This window comes from Schistocerca serialis, chromosome 9 (assembly GCF_023864345.2).
Source record: "Schistocerca serialis cubense isolate TAMUIC-IGC-003099 chromosome 9, iqSchSeri2.2, whole genome shotgun sequence".
NCBI lineage: Eukaryota > Metazoa > Arthropoda > Insecta > Orthoptera > Acrididae > Schistocerca > Schistocerca serialis.
The window spans coordinates 388,143,520-388,159,279 of record NC_064646.1 but is presented as its reverse complement, the minus strand read 5'-3'; positions in this window follow the sequence as shown (position 1 = coordinate 388,159,279).

Here is a 15,760-nt window from a genome sequence, read left to right as displayed (position 1 = left end):
TTTTTTTGTGAAAATGAAACACTAATTTTGAATTGAAAAGTAAAAACATTTTATTCAAAGTACTGACCATTGCTTACTATACATTTTGATTACCTTTCTGGCAATCTGTGGACACCACGCCAATAGAAATCTTCGTCTTTTGAAGCAAAGCAATCAGACAACCAATTTTCAACTTCTTCATAGGAATCGAAGTGTTCCTCAGCCAATGCATGTCCCATTGATGAAAAAAAATGGTAGTTGGAAGGGGCCAAGTCTGGTGAATACAGCAGGTGGGGTAGCAGCTCCCAGCCAAGTGTTTTGATTGTATCCTGAACCAGTTTTGCTTTGTGTGCAGGTGCATTGTTGTGTAAAAAAATTACTCTGCCATGTCTTCTGGCCCATTCTGGTCTTTTTTTATCATTGCATAGTTCAAATTGATCATTTGTTGTCTGTGGCAATTAGTATTCACAGTTTCACTGGGTTTTAGAAGCTCATGATACACCACGCCTTTCTGATCCCACTAAACACAGAGCATTGTCTTCTTGCTGAATTGATCTGGTTTTGCAGTCGATGTTGATGGTCGTCCCGGATTAACCCATGATTTTTCCCATTTAGGATTCTTAAAATAAATCCATTTTTCATCGCCAGTAACGTTCTTCATTTCTTCCATCAAAATCATTATTTCTGAACCATTGAAACCATCTTTTGCATGTTGCTTCTGATAGAGCATGATCACCATATGCCTCGACAAACATTTGATGGGACCCTGCAGCACTTTTTTTCAAATGAAAACAAAAAATTAATGCTTTCCGCAAATCATCACTTTCTGTTACAAAATTTGACATTGTTAACATGATGAAAACATATGATGTTGTTTGTTCCATGACTTGATGTATACTAAATATCTTTCACAGATGTCATACCGACCAAAAAAAAAAAAAAAAAAAAAAAAAAAAAATTAAGGCTCGTTCACAACAAATGTTCCCTATCAACACATTTGTATCTTAACGCTCATTTCACATTTCATACCGGTACACATGGTATTGTAGCCAAGATAGACATGAAGCCCATGCCTGCGACAGTTGTACAAGTTTATATGCCAACTAGCTCCACAGATGATGAAGAGATTGCTGAAATGTATGATAAGATAAAAGAAATTACTCAAATAGTTAAGGGAGCCAAAAATTCAATGGTCATGAGGGACTGGAATTTGATAGCAGGAAAAAGAAGGCAAGGAAAAGTGGTAGGTGAATATGGACTGGGAAAGGAATGAAAGAGGAAGCCACCTGGTAGAATTTTGCACAGAGCATAACTTAATCATCGCTAAAACTTGGTTCATGAATAATGAAAGGAGGTTATGCATGTGGAAGAGACCTGGAGACACTGGAGGTTTCAGATCAATTATATTGTAGAAAGAGACAGATTTAGGAACCAGTTTTTAAATTGTAAGATATTTTCAGGTGCAGATGTGGACTCTGACCACAATTTATTGGTTATGAACCAGAAATTAAAACTGAAGAAACTGCAGAGAGGTAGGAATTTAAGGAGATTGGACCTGCATAAAATGCAAGAACTAGAGGTTGTAGAGAGTTTCAGAGGGAGCATTAGGGAATGATTGACACAAACAGGGGAAAGGGATACAGTAGAAGAAGAATGGGTAGCTTTGAGAGATGAAATAGTGAAGGCAGCAGAGGATCACGTAGGTAAAAAGATGAGGGCTAGTAGAAATCCTTGAGTAACACAAGAGATATTGACTTTAAATGATGAAAGGAGAAAATATAAAAATGCAGTAAATGGAGCAGACAAAAAGGAATATAAATGTTTTAGAAATGCGATCAACAGGAAGTGCAAAATGGCTAAACAGGAATGACTAGAGGACAAACATAAGGATGTAGAAGCACATATCACTAGGGGTAAGATAGATGCCGCCTACAGGAAAATTAAAGAGACCTTTGGAGAAAAGAGAACCACCTGTATGAAGATCAAGAGCTCAAATGGAAAACCAGCCCTAAGCAAAGAAGGGAAAACCAAAATGTGGAAGGAGTACATAGAGGAGCTATATAAGAGTTATGTACTTGAGGTCAATATAATGGAAATAGAAGAGGACATAGATGAAGATGAGGTGGGAGATATAATACTGCATGAAGAACTCGACAGAGAACTGAAAGACGTAAGTAGAAACAAGGCCTGTGAGAAGACAACATTACTTTAGAGCTACTGATAGCCTTGGAAGAGCCACCCAAGACCGAACTTTTCCATCTGGTAAGCAAGAAGTCTGAGGCAGGCAAAATACCCCCAGACTTCAAAAAGAATATAATAATCCCGATTCCAAAGAAAGAAGGCATTGACAGGTGTGAAAATTACCAAACTATCAGTTTAATTAATGTTAACTGGAATACTCTCTTTCAAATTCTGAAGGTGGCAGGGGTAAAATAAAGGGAGCAAAAGGCTATTTACAATTTGCGCTGAAACCAGAAGGCAGTTATAAGAGTCAGGTGGCATGAAAAGGAAGCAATGGTTGAGAAGGGAGTGAGACAGGGTTGTAGCCTATTCCTGATGTTATTCAGTCTGTGCATTGAACAAGCAGTAAAGGACATCAAAGAAAAATATGGATTAGGAACTAAAATCCAGGGAGAAGAAATAAAACCTTTGAGATTCGTCGATGACACTGTAATTCTGTCAGAGACAGCAAAGGACTTGGAAGAACAGTTGAATGGAATGGGCATTGTCATAAAAAGAGGATATAAGATGAACATCAACAAAATCAAAACGAAGGCAATGGGACATAGTTGTATTAAAGCAAGTGATGCTGAGGGAATTATGTTACGAAATGAGACAGTTAAAGTAGTAGATGAGTTTTGCTATTTGGGCAGCAAAATAACTGAGGGTGTTCGAAGAAGAGTGAATATAAAATGTAGACTGGCAGTGGCAAGAAAAGCGTTTTTGAAGAAGAGAAATTCGCTAATATTGAGTATAGAGTTAAGTGTCAGGAAGTCTTTTCTGAAAGTATTTGTATGGAGCATAGCCATGTGTGGATGAAACACGGATGATGAACAGGTAAAACAAGAAGAGAAAAGAATCTTTTTAAATGCTAATGATAAGATGGATAGATCATGTAACTAATGAGGAGGTACTGAATAGAATTGAGGAGAAGAGGAATTTGTGGCCCAACTTGACTAGAAGAAGGGAACAGTTGGTAGGACATGTTCTGAGGCATCAAGGGATCACTAATTCATTACTGGAGCGAAGCATGGAGACTGAGAGATGAATACACTAAGCAGATTCAGAAGGGTGTAGGTTGCAGTAGTTGCTCGGAGATGAAGAGGCTTGCAAAGGATAGAGTGGCATGGAGAGGTGCATCAAATCTGTCTTTAGACTGAAGACCACAACGGCAACAACAACAACAAGCTATTTCACATGGAAACTGACAGATGTAGTCACTGGTGAATATCTGAAGGTTGCATATTTTGGCCTATTTCAATCACACATGTCCTATGGCATACTGCTATTGGGACATTCCAGCTATGTCAGTGGAATTCTGAAAATTTTTTTAAAGAATGTAATTAGAATAATGAGCGAAGTTACCCCTAAGGAACACTGCCATCCCTCTGTATCAAGCTCCAGATATTAACTGTTGTTAATCTGTATATATACAAAGGATTGCTTTGTGCCAAGAGCAAAATAAATGAGTGCACCACCAGAGAGATGACCAGAGGCAAACTGAATCTTGATATACCAAGACACAGGCTCACAAAGACGGAAGACTCACACAAAACAATAAACTTCCAATACCTGCTCGGACATTGCCCTATAATATTTTCAAAGTTAATGTGTATGATTGGTTACGCAAATACTCATATTACAAGCTGGCCAAAATATCTGAAATAAACTTGATTGACATTAGTACTTAAGGATATTTCTAAAAGATATGGAACTGAATTGTGAAAAGTTCGCTGTAGAAATTATTCTTAATTGTATATTTAATGATCAAACCTATTCCACTGTAAGTGGTCAGTGGTGAATAAACTGAGTAGCAAAACAGGAATCCAAACTGCGCTGTTGTTAAAAGGTTTTTCTTAAAAAGATGGTTCAATATTCCTTTGTGAGCTATCTATAAAAGTTTTTTAAAACATGCAAGAGGGGACACTATCAAGTATGCCCAAGATTTTAGTATTTTGGCAGAGAAGTCATCATAGCTAATTTGCTACTTTTCATTGACCTAATGATTTTTGTGATTCCTCTGATAGATTATTTGTCAAAACTGATGTCTGGTTGTGGAGTGTGTGATGCCATCTAAGTAAATATCATTAATCTACCTGTGATGGATCTTTTATGGCCCCTTGTTTTCAGTTATTGTTAGGACAAATTTATTGAATTTAGTATCTGATTTGATTTTAATGACACCATTCTTGATGCTACTAACAACAAGGAGTTGAATAGAGTTTGCCCTACCAAATTTATTAATTTCATGTGTAATAATACACCAAGTTGTCCTTGCCTGATTCTTGAATTTTTATTGTGCATGGTACATGATTTTTGCTTTTTTGGTGATACAGTGGAGAATTATACAATACTGCTTTATTTAGCATCCATTTTAACTGTACCTGACACATTGTAAAGAAAGACTGGATCCAGAGTGTTGTAACAATATTTTTAGGAAATAATTAAATTTCTCATTTACTATGTGTCCTTGGTAAAAATTTTCCCATTTTTTAACCAATAAATTCCCCCTGAACATTGAAACATAGCATTTAGAAGCCTGTGAAATTTTCCTTTTCCTTTCATAGTTAAAACTGATTGATAAAGATTCCTTAATTCTGTCATTTGGCCACTATGGTCAGATAAATTATTTATGGGGCTCACATTTGTTTGATAAAGCCAGTTCCACTTAGAGATAAATTATCATTGTACGTTGTGCTATACCTTTCTGTTCTTGTTGGAAATATTAATGTGGGGATCAGATCAAAAATAAACACAAGTAACACTCGATAAGAACTACACAAGATCAAATGAATAATTTCAACATGTAATCGCTTTTCAGTTCTTCTTGCTAAGTCTTATTTACTGTCCTCTCTAACTGACTACTAAAGTTTTAAATATTTCCTGTTGGGGATGAGCAGATGGTCAGAATTGTTCTCTTGTATGTTTCTGAGTCTATTACTGAAATGCACTTCAATGTAGTGCTCATTTAGGTTCATGACCTGAAACTTTATTGTGCTTTTGTGTATATAGTCATTCCCCCTTTCCTTGTATTGTGCCAACAATAATTTGACACTAACTTGTATCCACTAGCTGCAGCCATTCAGTTTCAGTGACTTCCAATTGATGTTCCACTATAAGTAGCACATCTGTACAAATACATTTTTTCCTAAATTTTATGTGCTTATAGTTATTTGGCAGTGATGTTTCAGAAACATTTGCTCTAAAAATGCCTAACTAAAATGTTGGAAACCACAGGAATAGGACAGACAGTGCCCTGATTCCACTGAACGCTCCTGGAAATTAGTGATGCAAGTAATCTCTTATGAAAACATTCAGATATAGGCCACATCACATGTACATAACTGTGTAAGGTGTAATTCATCAGTCGCACCCATTTTTGATCAGCTTAATCTGCTGAACAATCCCTGACTCTATATATTCACATGTTGAACAGTATGCTTCATCCAGGGCTTCTTGTATTGTTCACAGAGTGACACAATCATCATAATTGTGTGGGGAGTACTACCAACAGTGTGCTTGATTGTGTAGTTGAGATTGCAACTTATCTGTTCCCGGCACCCCCAATAATCAGTACTCCAACATATTTCCACAGAGAATATAAATCACAGTTGACCTCACTGAGCCCTGTTCTTGACTTAAAAATACTAGTGACCTGGTATTCACTACCCACAGAGTTCTGTGTTAGTTGAGATATTTCCCTTCCATGACTATTCCCTACAAAATGACTCCCTTGGTCTTTCTAATCCTCTGCTACTACTAGATTTAATGTAATTTTTTTTCTCTGTCTTGTTAGAATGTTCCTGAACTCTTTTTGTCGGCAGTCCTCAGTGCAGTGAAGCCATTGGAAACATCTAGACTACAGCTAGCAGACTTGTAACATCTCTTGGATCTCATGCTTTATCTTGCAATTCTGACCACACTCCAGTTATCTCTATGGGAGAGTCAACAGTAGCTATCAGCTGTTCTGATTCTGCTTGTGTTCCTGTCAAATCAGTTTTGAGTTTTATGATCAGCTACTCTTTCTCCATTGTGGAGTAACAGGGATAACTACTACAGCACTAAAGGTTAGCCACATCTTCATCCAAGCCGGTTGCTTCAGCATCCTCACACTGTCAACCATTTCTCCCTACTCTCTGGCAGTTTCTCCACTTGTTGATAGTGAAATATTTTTTTAATCTATACGGATAATTTATCAACACCTGTGCAACCAAAAATTGCAGTTATGTGACTTTTGCAGTTTTATTCAATCAAAAACTACTAATTTGCGAAATGAATATTATGGAGAAACATGTGTATGTGATCTATGTACATTACTGGTTAGTTAAATGTTACGTCACAAAATTTTTTCAATGAAAGATGAGTCAAAATGTGATTTAAATGTCACTGGAGAGATTGAGATCAGATTAAGCTATGTTTGCTATTGTCATTGTTGTCATCAGTCTGAAGACTGCTTTGATGTAGCTCTCCATGCTAGTCTATCCTGTGCAACTTCCTTCACCTCTATGTAACTACCACAACCTACATCCATCTGAACCCAATTACTGAATCCCAGTCCCAAGCCTTGGTCTTTCTCTACAATCTCCCCCCCCCCCCCCCCCTCTCACACACACACATACATTTCTCTCTGCTACCAAATTGACAAGTCCTTGATGCCTCTGGATGTGCTCTACCACCAATCCCTTCTTTCAGTCAAACTGTGCCATAAATTTCCTTTTTTGGCAATTCAATTCAGTATGTCCTCATTTATTATTTTATCTGTGCATCTAACCTTAAGAATTTCTCTGCAGCACCATATTTCAAAAGTTGCTATTCCTTTCTTGTCTGAACTGCTTATTTTCCACATTTCACTTATGTACTAGGTTACACACCAGACAAAATACCTTCAGAAAAGATTTCCAAACACTTAAATTTATACAAGATGTTAACAAAGGTATTTTTTCATAAATGCTTATCTTGCTGCATTTTATATCCTCCGCATTTTATATACTCTCTATTATTTCAGCCATCATCTGTTATTTTGCTGCCAAAACATCAAAACTCATCTTCTGCTTTCTAGTGTCTTATTTTCTAGCCTAATTCCTTCAGCATCACATGATTTAATTCACCTCTGTCCCATTACCATTGCTTTACTTTTTTGATCGTCACCTTAACCCTTTACAAGACACTATCCATTTTGTTCGATTTGCAATCTCAGATTTACAATGATATCTGCATACATCAAGGTTTTTATTTCTTTTCCCTGTACTTTAATTCCCTTTCCAAATTTCTCCTTGGTTTCCTTTACTGCTTGCTCAGTGTAGGTTGAATGATATGAGTGATGTACGACAACACTGAATTACTGTTCTCCTGACATGCTCTTCAACCTTCGTAGCTGCTGTCTGGTTTCTGTACAAGTTGTAAATAACATTTTGCTCCCTGCATTTTGTCCTGTTATCAAAAGCTTTCCATAAATCTATAAATGCTATAAATGTAAGTTGCTTTTCTAGAACCTCTCTTGTGGGATAAGTCGTAGGAACAGCATTGTGTTGCGTATCATGGCATTTCTCTGGAACCCAAACTGATCTTCCTTAAGGTCAGCTTCTATCAGTTTTTCCATCCTTCTGCATAGAATTTGTGTCAATGTTTTGCAACCAAGACTTACGAAACTGATTGTTCTGTAGTATTCATATTTGTCAGCCAGCATCTCCCTTCCCCAGAACTGGAATTATAACATTCTTCCTGAAGTGCAAGTTTGTTTCGCCAATCTCACGTATCTTTCACTCAAAGAAGAATTATTTTGCCATGGCTGGCTCTTCCAAGTATCCTAATAATTCTGAGGGAATGTCATCTACTCCAGGAGCCTTCTTTCCACATAGGTCTTTGAGGGATCTGCCAGATTCTTCTTTCATTATCGTACCTCCCACCTCTTCTATACCTACTCCTCTCCTCTTTCTGTAATACTGTCCTCATGTTTGTTTTCCTTATGTAGACCCTCTATGCATTGCTTCCACTTTGCAGTTCTCTCTTAATTACTTAGTACTAACTTATTGTCAGATCTCTTGATATTCTTAGTGCTGCTTCTGTTTTCTCTGAAGATTTCTTTAATTTTCTTGTAGGTGGCATAGATATTTCCTCTAGCTATGCATGCTACTACAGTCTTGCATTTCTCCTCTAGCCATTCCTGCTTTGCCATTTTGTGCTTTCTGTCAATCTTATTTTTAAATGTCTGTATTCCCTTTCACCTGCTTTTATGCTGCACTTTTATATTTTCTCCTTTTTTCAGTTAAATTCAGTATCCCCTGTGTTATCCAGGGTTTTCTACTAGGCCTTGTCTTTTTTAGCTACGTGATTCTTAGCTACCTTCCCTTTTCATCTCTCTAAGCAGCCCATGCATCATCCGTTTAATTCCTTTCCCCTGTTTCAGTTCAGTATTGCATGTTACTCCCTTTTAAGCTCTCAAGCACTTCTGGTCCAGATTCTGTCTCCTTAGTTTCCTACAATTTTGCAATTTCTTCAGTTTTAATGTGCAGTCCATAATCAATAAATTATGGTCAGTCATCACATGCCCTTGGAAGTGTCGTACAGTTTAAAATCTGGTTTTCAATACCTGTGTTACTGTTACATAATGAATATGAAACCTTCCAGTGAGCCCAAGTCCCTTCCATGTACATAACCTTCTTTCATGATTATTAAACCATATGTTAGTGATGATTAAATTACACTCTGTGCAAAATCTACCATATTGTTTCCTCTTGTATTCCTTTCCCTCAGTCTGTGTCGTACTATTTTTCCTTGTCTTCCTGTTCCAATCATCAAATTCTAGTCACCCAGCACAGTCAAATTTTTGTCTGCTTTAACTCTCAGAACAATTTCGTTCATTTTGTCACACAATCCTTCAATCTCTTCATCATCTACAAAGCTAGTTGCCATATAAACTTGTACTACTATGCTGGGTGTTTTCTTTGTGTCTGTCTTGGTTATGTTGGTGCATTCACTGTAGTGTTCGTAGTAGCTTACCCACACTGCTATTTTTTTATTGACTTTAGGCCTGCTCCTGCATTACTCCTATTTGATTTTGTTCTAATAATCCTGTACTGAACTCATCAGAAGTCATGTACCTTTTGCCACAACACTTCACTAATTCCCACTGTAGCAAATTTCCACCTATCCATTTACTGTTTTTAATTTCTAACCTACCCATCTGATTAAGGGAAAATGTAGAATAATAGTTTTGTTTTTCTTGTGATGACACCCTCCTCTGTAGATCTTGCTCAAAGAGCCAAATGGAAGACTTTGTGACACGGACATTTATTCTGCTAGAAGATGCCATAGAATTCAAGGAAGTCATCAGAAATTAAGAGGTTCATGTGGTCTGAATGTTCAATGTAACATGACAGATATTCCATCTATAATCAGTTTCCTGCAAAATCCCACGAAGCAGGTCTTGATGTATGCTGGCAACTCATTACGTTATCTGTTGTCACAGCTCATCATTTCCCATAAGTGAAGGGAAAGAGTCTGTCTTTAAAGTAACCCAATACATAGAAGCCCATTGGAGTTCAATCAGGTGATCTTGATGAGCAGGATATTTTTCCATCACATCCAATAGAAGTCGGCACATTCCCAAGGAAGTATGCGATAACTTCACAATGATAATGTGGTGGTGTGCCATCTTGCTGGAAAGTAAATTCTGTGCTTGTATCCTGTTGTAATTGAGGCATTAGTTAATATTCAAGAATGTTCAGGTATGATAAGCCAATTAGAATTGAATTGGCAAAAAAGAAAGGACTGTAAATCTTTTACAGCTTATAGTGCAAAAAACAGTTACCTTAGGTGAATCCTGTACATTTTCGATTACATGACGTAGTTTCTGCTCACCCACATCTGAACATTATGTTGATTCACTTTACCACATGTATGGAATGTGGCTTTATCACTGAACATGAGTTTATTCAGAAAATCTTCTTCAGTGGTATTTTGTTAAATATTTCTACACAAAACTCAGATCATTTCCTTTGTCACTTTCTCTTAAGCCGTGAACAGTTCCAATTTGTAGGGTTTGAATTACAGGCATTTCTGTAACACCTTCCACATTGTAATTCTAGGCATACACTAGTGTAATCTGGCATATTTTGTTGATTTGCCTGCACTACGAGTGTAAGGCTACCGAACTTGTTCAATTGCTTCATCAGAGACAGCTGGCCAAACCTGACTGGACTTAGTTTGTCATACACAGCCAGTTTCGGTGAAATGATTATACCAGTTAATATCAGTTTGTGTTTGAGGTGGTGGCTTCTGATATTTGGTTCTGAATTTACTCTGAGTTGTAGTGGTGAATTTGGATTCACTAAACTATAAACAACACTGCACATGCTCTGCACCATTGTACAACTCCTTGGTGACTGTTGGAATAACTTATACATGCATGCCACTAGTTATAATGTGGGGAACTAACAGTCTTAAGCAAGAATTCAAGTTGAAGATACACTGCACTCAGTGCTGTATCCAACATTTATGTAAGTTGTTTACCCATTTTCACGATTACAGGTTGCTTTTGTATGACTTATTTATAAACAACCTAAATTAATGTAGTCCACAGCTTTCATGGTGCCTTCAATTATTTCCACAGGCCCCATGGAAGCTCTGCTGAACATTGTATATAGCATAATACTACCTCCACTGGCCTGTGTCCATGGGATGCTGCACATTTTGTGCAGCTGTTCACTTGGATGATGGTGTATCTGGACACGACTGTTGATCTGGTGAAACAAGAAACTGATTCATCCAACCAGGCAAAATATTTCTATTGATCCATGGTCTAGTAAATGGTGTCATTGAGTGAACATCCAAGCACATAGGTGTCATCTGCTGCAGAGTTTCATGTGTGCTGAACAGTGTGCTCCAAACTACTTGTGCCTGCACCATCATTGTACTCAGCCATCTGATCCGCCACAGATCATTGCCTATCCTGCTTTACAGAGCAGGCAAGCCTCCGGACCTAATTATTTCCACAGATGCTCACAAGAGTAGCATTCAAATAGCTGATAGGTTTGAGGTTTCAAAGATGCTCTGTCCTAAGTGCTTTGCCCTATGTCAAAATTGCTTATGTCAGCAGCTTTCCCCACCTGCATCCCACATTGTCACTTGAATGATTCCCCATTCGCCTCTGTTCTGCTTATATAGGTGTGTCCAAACAGCAAATTTCCCACCCATTCCACAGATACTAAACCGTATGCTGCACAAAGCAAGAGCACATACGTGATAGAGTACTAACATTGTGTGGCACATGTGCTAACAGAACTTCTGAGGCCTCACAGTAATTTTGTAGCAGCAGTTGAAAATGCAGACTCATATTCCAACTCCCACCATGTGTGAAATGCAGTTGTTGATAAAGTTTTTGAATGCACAGAACATAGTACCAATTGAAATTCGCCATCAGCTGTACCAGGCCTATGGGCCTAACACCATGAGCAAACTGATGGTGCGTTGCTGGTCACCAAAAGTTCACAATGAGGAGTGCAACAGGACACCATAGGCATTAAAGGTGACCAAGTGCAAAAAGTGCGAGAACACATTATGGAGAATTGTCAGAAATTGGGACAGGTCATTCAGAACAAGCAGCATGAGGTACTTAGTGTTGGTGTGTTGTTTGCTGCTTGATAATGCTTGATCACAATTGGCGTGAAAGACAATGGAGCTCCTGCCAACGATTAGCTGTGAGGTGTTTGATCATCCACCCTATAGCCCAGACATCACTTTGAAGATTTTAATCTATTCTGGAACTTCAAGAAATTCATGTCCAGGTGGAGTTAGCATTTTCAGACTAATTGAGAGGCAGAGATGGTTGTCAAGAGTGGTTCCAATCCCAGGTGACAGACTTCTATGATACATAGATACAAAACTTGGTCCCACAGTTTGATAAATGCCTGAATTCTAGTGGTGAATATATTCAAAAATAGCTCAATGCTTCTTGTATCTGTTCCAGTAAATCTTTTAATAAAATTGAGTTTGTTTCTGTCGATGACCTCTGGGAAACTTACTTCATGAAAGCACCTCATACCTTCCTTACCACATCACATGCTCATAATGCCACCAGGTAGCATTCAGTTGCATGGAGGGCAGTGTTCATAATGTTTTGACTATCCAGTATATACTATCACTATCTGTTGCATAATTACTTCAAATAAACTCACCGTCGCTTATCGCGATAAGTGTATAGGTCACTCAGGACAAGTTGCGTGGCCCACTAGACCTCTTGTCCTTAACCCCCTGGATGTCTACCTTTGGGGCCATCTCAAGGAGTTCCTGTGTGGATCATTGAGAATGTAGCACAACTACAGCAGAGGACTGAAAATGACTGTGCAGAATGAGATGAACAGACTCTGTGATATTTCAAGTATGGTAAATGCCAAGTACGTCATTGCCTTCATCTACATGGGCACCATTTTAAACATTTTCTGGGGTAAATGTACAGTATATAGTTGAGTTGAATTTCAGGTCCCTTCATGTCATTCCTTTCCGAGAATAATTAATTTTGTGTTGTTTTTTGGTGCACATGTGACCCCTATTCTACTGCAGACCTAGGGAACATCAGATCAAACTTTTTTAACATTTTACTCTTGTTTTGATGCATAAATTACACACACAATGTGTGTACAGTTACTTTTGAATCACCCCGCATATTGTGAAAAGCAATGGTTGTTTAACATTCATTTGGGGGACGTCTGAAGGTGCGTGTTCGAAGATTTCTCTGTTGAGAATGACACGCTGTGTTGTGTTCGCTAGAAACTCTTGAGTCCAGTCCCACAGCTGGTCTGATCTTTCATTCCCTCTGATTTTGTTCACTAGGTGGCAGTGCATGACTGTATCGAAAATCTTCCCTAAATCAAGGAACATCACATCAACCTGAGTGCCAGTATTTACTGCTTTCCGGGTCTCATGGATTAGCAGAGCAAGCTGGGTTCCACACCTTGTCATTTCCAGAACCCATGTTGATTCCTGCAGAGCAGATTTTCAGTCTCCAGAAATGTCATACTACATAAACAAAGTAGTTCCATGTGCAGCAACAAAAATTTTTGATCATTTCCACAATAACATGACATGTCTCACATGTTGTAGATCTAATCTAAAATCCTTTCTCATGGGTAACTCCTACAATTCTACAAAAAAATATTATTTAAAAACTAGTAGCCTGTAAAGAAAGAAAAAAATAACTTGTCTTTAAGTGTAGTTATATGAATAGGACTACATAATAATATGTTCATTAATGTTAACACTAACCATGTATACATATCCTGTAACCTGTCTCATTCCACATCATTTTGATGCAAGAATTTTTCAAATGATCTATAAAACACAATGTAACGAACTGAGGAGCATAAAATATGTTCCAAAATTCTACAACAGACCAATGTCAGAGATATAAGCTGATAGTTTTGTGTGACTGTTGGATGACCCTTCTTCTTCCTAGGAGATATATGACATAACTCTCATGAGTCAGTTATTTAAGTGCTCAAGGGTATTGTTAGAAAAAGACATTCAGAACAATCTTGCATAAATCCCTGTCCCTGTCCCAAGTTTTGATCATTATGACTCTCCCATTCTATAGCTGGCAGGTTGAAATCCATCCCTATTAAAATAGTGTAATCAGGATATTTACCAGATATATTCTCCAAGTTTACTCTGTAGCATTCTGCCACAATAGATCCAGATGCAGTTGATCTCCAAAACAATCATCCAAAACCATGTTCTGCCCAACTTTGACTCTTATCTGCACCCAGGTCATTTCACATTCAGAAGCTATAATAAAATTCACTAAAATGTAATATTACAGGAGATATATTGACGACTCCATTTTATTATACAAAGGAGATAAAAATGATATCGAAAACTTAGCACAAAAAATGAGCTCTCAACACCCGAAAATTAGATTCACCCTGGAATTTGAAGAAAACAACCGTATAGATTACTTAGATTTAACACTAATAAAGAAAGATGGGAAGCATGAATTTAGCATATTCAGAAAACCTACGTGTACAGATCTAGTTATCAATGAGCGCTCTTGTCACCCACCGCGATACAAATGGGCATATTTTACTTCGATGGTATACAGGCTACTAAGATTGCTACTAAGCCAACAGGAAGTAGAAAAGGAGTTAAGTATTTTAAAACAAGTGGCCGTAGAGAACGGATATACGTGTAAGCAGGTGATGAATATTTATAGGAAGATAAAGAAGAGGCAAATGGAACAAATAGAAGGAAGTCAAGTAGCAGTTAAGAGGAACAACAAGACAAAATATGTAGCTCTCACTTACAATGGAAGAATTACAGACAAAATTGAAAGATGCTTTCATAAATCCGACGTTAAAATAGGGTTCCGAACAAATAACACGTTAAAATTGAAGCTCCGGCATAGAATATGTAATAGTAGGAATAAATTTCAGGATTCAGGTGTATATAAGATCAAATGTAATGACTGCTGTAAACAATATATAGGGCAGACTGGTAGGAACTTTGAAACCAGATTCAGGGAGCACACCTACTCTCAAAACAAAACAGCTTTTGGGGCGCATATGGCTGCGACAAAGCACTCAGTCACGAACATTGAACACAATTTAGACATCCTGCATAGAGCTCATAAGGGACGGTTTCTTAACATTTTGGAAGAGATTGAAATATACACCCACAAAAATAAAGATCCGGATTTAATCCTCAACAAGCAAAGCGAATTCAATCATAACGCCTATTTTAGCATTTATGACGACCTACTAAGATGACAACTGTTGTGTGTGGAGATCCAGGCCGAGGGATGAGAGATGGTGTGCGGTGGAGAAGCCGGAAGACGCGTGCAGCACCTGGCGTCATTGACGGGGCTCTCCTGTGCGGCCCTCTTGCCCGCGGCGATGGACATCAGACGACTGAGCGGACCGCGGCACAACACCAAAATGGCGGGAACCACGGAAGCAGACCGTAGAGGAAAACAAGTTCACACCATCACCATAGATATATAAATCGCCCTACGCTTTTTAGATCGTATAAAAATGATAATTTTACTGTTTTTTAATTTTGACAAGTACAGATTTTAACCTTGACATCTACATATTTTAATTAAGTATTTTTAATATAAAAAAAGATCTACTGTACAGTATGTGCAAATGGAATGTAACAAATGTACCAGATGCCACCTGTCGATAATAGTGCTATAATTAATATAAATGACGTGCACTCTGCCAACCAATTTTATGTGACGTAGCATGTGAAAGTTGCTGGATTTGGACGGGTTACTCCTGTAACTGAAATATCAGGTACGTTCTGATACATTTGATGTTGATTAGATAGGATGAAAAAGATTTGCTTCCGTGAAATAGTAAATTAGTATCATTATTTTTACAGATCTGAAGATGGTTCTGAATGAACCAAAACCGGTCATATGAATAAAAAAATTTGCAATCAAGACGGATTTCAAGTAACATTATAAAATCACTGATTGCTGTTATCCCATAAGACATTATGTCTGTTTTTGCACTAAAAATTTGTTAAAAAGACATCTTTCCAAATACCATATAAGCTTTTTGTAAAA